Here is a 7,090-nt window from a genome sequence, read left to right as displayed (position 1 = left end):
GGTGGGGCAGATTGGATTAAAGGCCGAGCTCGAGCCCAAGAAGACCTTGAGGGAATCTAGCTTTTTCCCCAGGTGGAGCCTGCTTTGAGGGATAGGCAGGCCTGAGGGGCCCAACCATGTCTTTCAAGAATTAGCTCATCTCTTTAGGACTGACTTTGGGACAACGGGAGCCAACATGTTCGGCAGTCAGAATGCACAAATCCAACCCGACCTATTGCGCGATTTTTTTGTATGGATAAAAGGTATATCAGCAGAATTTATAATCATTCATACACATATACAGAAATAAAATAAGTGGAATACCCCCCTCAACAAGACATGATGCGTTTCCCACTGTTCAATTTGCCCCCGCGAGAAGGGGGTGATTCTCCGAGTCCAGGAAATGTGATGGGAAAAGCACAAGGAAGCTATAAATGAAAGCAGGGTCTCTTCTCCAAGATTCTCAGCCTTAGGCTTGTTGTTTCTGTCGTCGACCGTGTTCACCAAGCAAGCTTTCAGGGGAGAGATCTCGAGAAGACCCAGTCCCCGGACATAGAGGCCGCTGGAGTACCTGGCTAGAACCTGGCTAGGCTGCTGATCAAGTGGAATTGCCCCCCCCCCGCGCCCCATGGGTGTGGGAGCCAGACGCTTCAACAAGCACGCCCCTCCCCAGTTGCAGACAGTGAGTGACACTCGCCCTCTGCCATTCTCCAGAAGCATCGCCCCGCAGCGCACTGGGATGTTAGGCAGCCTACTCCTCAGCACCAGCACCCAAGCTGCGCCCCAGTGTGAACCGGCCTCCAGAGACCTCGGCCCGCCAAGCGCTGCCAAATTGAGGAGCCGCGGGCCCTGAAGATGGGATGGCACCCAGCCTGCAAGGCCCCCCAGTGCCCTGGGCCGCAGACGCGCTCACCTCAGTGCTGGTCGTGGCTGAAGGCTGTTCCCTGCATAGAGTCAACTCAGTGCTGGAGCCCCAACCCGAGCCCGAGCCCAGTCGGTCCTGCCAGTGTCTCTGGTCCCTGAGGCGCGCTTGGGCTCGGGAGAGGGGGCGCACTCGCCCATCGGCCTGGAACCAGGCGCTCTCCTGGATGCTCCCGGGGGAGCCGTCACCATCCAGCAGGAATTCTTCTGCTCGTCAGTCCCACACCACCAAGCGCTGCTGAAATGATTGGTAGAATCAACATCATTAAATTGTCTATACTGCCAAAGCAATCTATAAATTCAACGCACTTCTCATTAAAATACCAACGGCATATTTCACAGACCTAGAACCAACTCTTCAAAAATTCATCTGGAAGAAAAAACGACCCCGAATAGCTGCAGCGATCCTGAGAAAGAACAAAGTAGGTGGGATCTCAATGCCAGATATCAAGCTGTATTACAAAGCCACTGTTCTCAAAACTGCCTGGTACTGGCACAAGAACAGACATATAGATCAATGGAATAGAATAGAGAGCCCAGAAATCATCCCCAACCAATACACTCAATTAATATTTGACAAAGGAGGCAAGAACATATAATGGAGTCAAGATAGTCTCTTCAATAAATGGTGTTGGAAAAATTGGACAGATACATGCAAGAAAATGAAACTAGACCACCAACTTACACCATACACAAAAATAAACTCAAAATGGATATAGGACTTAAATATACAATGGGAAACCTTAAAAATACTAGAAGAATCCAAAGGCAACAAAATCTCAGACATATGCCGAAGCAATTTCTTCACCGATACTGGTCCTAGGGCATTGGAAATTAAAGAGAAAATAAACAAATGGGACTACATCAAAATAAAAATTTTCTGCACAGCTAAGGAAACCATCAACAAAACAACAAGAGAGCCCACTACATGGGAGAATATATTTGCCAACATTATATCTGATAAGCACCTATTCTCCAACATTTATAGGGAACTCATACAACTTAACAAAAGGAAGATAAACAATCCAATCAAAAAATTGGCAAAGGATCTAAATAGACATCTTTTAAAAGAGGACATTCAGAAAGCCAAGAGACATATGAAAACATGCTCAAAGTCGCTAATCATCCGAGAGATGCAAATCAAAACAACAATGATGTACCATCTCACACCTGTCAGAATGTCTATCATCAGCAAATCAACAAATGACAAGTGCTGAAGAGGATATGGAGAAAAAGAAACACTTGTGCATTTCTGGTGGGAATGCAGACTGGTGCAGCCACTGTGGAAGACAGTATGGAGTTTTCTCAAAAAACTGGAAATGCAACTCCAGTTTCACCCTGTGATCCCACTTCCAGGAATATATCCCAAGAAACCAGAAACACCAACCAGAAAGGATATATGCACCCATATGTTCATAGCAGCACAATTCACCATAGCTAAGATCTGGAAACAGCCTAAGTGCCCATCAGTAGATGAGTGGATTAGAAACCTCAGATACATCTGCACGATGGAATACTATGCTGCTGTAAAAAAGAAGGAACTCTTACCTTTTGCAACAGCATGGATGGAACTGAAGAGCATGATGCTAAGTGAAATAAGCCAGTCAATGAAGGAAAAATACCACATGATCTCAATCATTCATGGATAATAGAGTCCATTATAAACTTTTGAACAATAATAGACACAGAGGCAGAGTTGCCTCGAACAGACTGTTAAACTACAGCAGGAAGGCCGGGGAGGGTGGGGGGGCAAAAGGGGGGGTAAGAGATCAACCAAAGGACTTGTATGCATGCATATAAGCATAACCAATGGACATAAGACACTGGGAGGTAGGGGAGGCCAGGGCATTGTCAAGGAAATGGGCAAAAAACGGAGACATATGTAAGACTCTTAGTAATAATTTAAGCAATAACAAAATTATTATTTAAAAAAGAAGAAAGAGACCTTCCTTAGTATAAGCCACTGAAGCTTTGGGAATGTTTGTTACTCACCATAACATCTAGCCCAGCGTTTCTCAACCTGTGGGTCATGACCATATTGGGGCTTGAACGACATAATCATTTCACAGGGGTTGCTGAAGACCATCGGAAAACACATGTGTAATTACATATTGTTATTGTGATGAATCACTATGCTTTAATTATATTCAATTTGTAACAATGAAAATACATCCTGCATATCAGATATTTACATGACGATTAATAACAGTAGCAAAATTACATTTATGAAGTAGCAATGAAAATTATTTTATGGTTGGGGGTCACCACAACATGAGGAACTGTATTAAAGGGTCACAGCATTAGGAAGGTTGAGAACCACTGATCTAGCTGGTCCTAATGGGTGTGCTTTAACAATTCTACTATCCTGGAGGCAGCAGAGCCTAACGTTTTAAGTCAGATCTCTGTTATTAGAAACACTTGGGTTTGCCTTCCAGCCCTGCCTTTATTTAACTCTACTATCAAGCAATTTACATAAAGCCTCTGAGCCTCAATTTGCTCTTCATAAAATCTGTTTGCAGAAAGGACTAAATGACATAATAATGCATGTAAAGCACTGAATTCCAGGTCTGGCACATGCAGTAAACATTCGGTAGCTATTAGCTCCGTAGTTCCACAATGTGTACTGAATACAAACATTCTAACATTGCATGAAGGGATAACCTTTTGTTCTTTGTAGCATTTCAAATGTTGTTTTTAAACAAATAAAATTGTACTGTATATATTCTCTCATAGCCTGATTTGTCTCTTAAAAAATGTCATATTTTTATTAAAAATAAAAAATATGAGAGCTGGTATAGCCCGGAGGATTTAGAATCTTCCCATGCACAGGAAGGTTTCTGGTTAAATTATTCATGAGGCATAGCCTAGTGCCTCTGAAATAGGCACTGTTCTCAGGAATCTGGCTGGATTCCCAGTGGGAAGGTGAGGGGTTGACAGGAGGCAGCTGATCCATGTTTCTATTTACCCTGTCCCATCCTATCTCTCAAAAAACAAATTAACAAAAAAATCAGTTGGAGACAACAAACCCCAGAAACTACCACTGGCCACTCGATCCCAATGTTGTCATTTCCCAGCAACATTCTGGCTTCCAAACACCTATATTCTCAATGGTCAGTGAGTGACTGGGATACTATTTACACCTGGGAGGCCTGGAAAGGTATATTACCCAAAGGGCTATGCCCCTAATGATGGCTGGGTTTAGCCAATGAAAACCCAAGAGAGGCATATTATCCAGGTGTACATGGTTGAGGGTGGCAGTTCCTGCATCTACCTGGTGGTCATGTTGACCTCTTTGGTCTGTTCACAGAGAGTGAGGCTTCCCAGCGCCAGGTCTCCAGAAGGACAAGGCATCAGAGGCAGTATCCCCCTATGAAGGGGTGTGTCTGAGGTTTGCTGAGCCCCAACAAGCATGAATTTGGGCTTTTGTGACTCCTGGACACCTCTCTGCTTACAGAGTTCGACGATGCCTCATTGAGTTAACTCTCCAGCCTGGTGTGTGGGCACCTCTGGGGTCCTGCAGTCCCGGTCCCACTGCCAGGAACAGTGAGTTCATGTGTAGCAAAAGGTGTGATGGGGAAAGAGGTTAACAGGTTACAATACCTCCATGTGAGGACATGATGGTGTGACTGAACTAGGAGGATTTGGGAAACGTAGGACTTGTTTTGTGTATATAGGCAACAAAGAAGATGAGGCAGAGTTTTGCACAAGGAGTTTTACTTTCATTCTCAGGAATCTGGGGACATGAAAGGTCCTGATGAAAAGAGGGACATTGTGTGAGGTAGTTCTGTAAACTTTTCCCAAAGCAGCTCAGAAGAGGAACAGACTAGAAGAGAGATGATAGCAGCTGGGAACAGGTGGCAAAAGTCCTATAAAAGATAAGGTAACTGGAAAGATTGTGCACTGAGGACTGAGTCTTGAAGGAATGTGGTCATCTCCAGGACACATTGGCCTATTGACTGGGAAATGGTACTGAGCAGTCTGAGCCCATGGATCCTGGGGTTGGTGGCCAGAGTCTCAACAGATCTTTCTCTGAACACAGATTCCTGCAAATGCAGAGTTGTTTAACGGTGCTGTTTTGTGGAACTCATATCAGGGCCTCACACTCTTACAACTTCTGTGATAGTGGTATCCTGGGATTGGCTTGCCTCTGTTCTAGCCCTAATATCTGGGGACCTTGATGAGACACCAAGCCCAGAATTCTAAGTAAATGTCTAAGGTTGTCTGAAATGACACCTGTTTTTGGCAAACAATGGAATAAGATGTGAGTAGACCTTCCAGTCATAGGTTCCTTTATGTGCAAAGGCTTAGAGTGAAGACTGAGCTCATTCAGGAACCAAGCGGCATCCACAGGCTGGTGCTCTATCCACTGAGCCAAACCAGCTGGGGCTTGTGTCCATTTTTTTTAAATAGGAACTGTTGACAATTGAACAGTAATGAGGTGTAGAGGAGCTTGTGAAACCTTTGGAGTCTGGTCTGCAGGTGATGGGAGTAATGGAAGATTTGGAGCAGCAGAGGCAGGTGATCTGACCCAGGTCTCATTAGACTTCCTGTGGCTGAAGCATAACAAACCATATTGCTGTGAGGGAGGTGGTAGAAAGTCTAGACTGGAGGTTGCTGTGGTGAGCATGATGGTAAGTGACCCATGATGGTGACTGTGGGGGTGAAATAAGCTTTTGTTTTCTGGATTGGTGTTTTATGTGTGGCCAACTGGATTTTCTAATTTTGACTCTGAGAGAGAGGTAAGAGCCAGGAATGATTTGAAGGTTTGAATTTGGCAGCTGCATATATGGAAGCACTATCAACTGAGATGCAGATATTCAGAGTAGAAGTGTAATGTCCATTGGGAATACAAAATTGTTATTTTTTATCTGTTTTGGTGTGCGATATTTCAGAGAGCACTTCATAAGCATCTGGAACTCTGAGGAGAAGTTCAGGTTGAAAATGTCTTTAAAGTTGGGAGTGCAGTGACCAGGGTAGAGTAGTAGATCATCTTTTTAAAAACTTTTTTTCTGTTTAATTGGAGAGCAAAGAGAAATTAAAACAAGATGAAACGGCAGCTGTTGCATCTTTGCTTGTGAATCACACACCAGGATTGTGTTGAGAGCCTTTTTGTGGTCAGTAGTCTGACTGATTTACATACGGGAATGAGTGGTCATATGTGAGATACACTGGACCTGGGAGAGAGGGCCATAGGTGATGGGACCTGAGTGCTTAAGGCTATGACTGGTGAAGGGACATCAAGTGCAGCACCAGAAGAGGTAGGCTCTGGATATCTGAGATTTGATATGGATCTCAATAGGAGAGGTTGTGGCTTTTTTTGTAGGGCAGTTACAGTGATCAATAGGAATGAGAGAGCATATATTAGTTTCATCTTGGCTAGTGTTGGGAAGGTTGAAGGGTAAGAGAGAAATACATTACTGAAGGGGTGAATTAGAGTATTGGAAAATATGATGATTAAGAAAAATGGTCCAAGTCATGTCGTATTTGTGTTACCTTTGGCATTATGTCTCTGGGAATGAAGCTATGTGAGAGAAGTGTTGTTCAAAGAGTTATGTGTGGCAGGAAGTGCAAATTGATGGCCTCAGCAACCTAAGCTTGGTTTCAAAAGGGTAAAGTCTGATGCCAAAATTTACAGGGAATTGGGATGAGATTCTAGGGAACAACAGGGTTATTGCCTGACAAGAACAGTGTCAAATCACTCACACTCTCATTAGGAACAACATCAATCCATATCCTATGTTCATGACACCCACTGTATTGAAAGGCGTAGTGTGTACAACATTTTTGTACTAGAGAGCAGGTAGGATCTATATGCTCTTTGCCCTTATTGTCATGGGAAGACACTGCATCAGTAGGAATATAAGGAGTGAGTGTCTTTGATGAAACAAAGGCCTGATATCTTCTTTGTATCAGAAGTCTAGGGAGCAGATGGATATGGAAGTTGGGGTGTATGATAAATGTAAAATTCTAGGAGAGAAGCTGATAATGGACTGAACTGTCCCCATTATGACACGATATGAACTTTGAGGATGTGGCCATTGCCTTCTCTCCAGGGGAATGGGGAATTCTTGATGAGGCTCAGAGACTTCTGTACTGCAAAGTGATGCTGGAAGTATTTGTACTTGGATCATCTGTAGGTAAGACCCTCACATATATCCTATGGACTGAGGTGATGGCATCTCTTCCTTGA

Source organism: Myotis lucifugus, unplaced genomic scaffold (assembly GCF_000147115.1).
Source record: "Myotis lucifugus unplaced genomic scaffold, Myoluc2.0 scaffold_632, whole genome shotgun sequence".
Taxonomy (NCBI): domain Eukaryota; kingdom Metazoa; phylum Chordata; class Mammalia; order Chiroptera; family Vespertilionidae; genus Myotis; species Myotis lucifugus.
The sequence above is the reverse complement of the archived record's forward strand: the minus strand, read 5'-3'. Positions refer to the sequence as shown.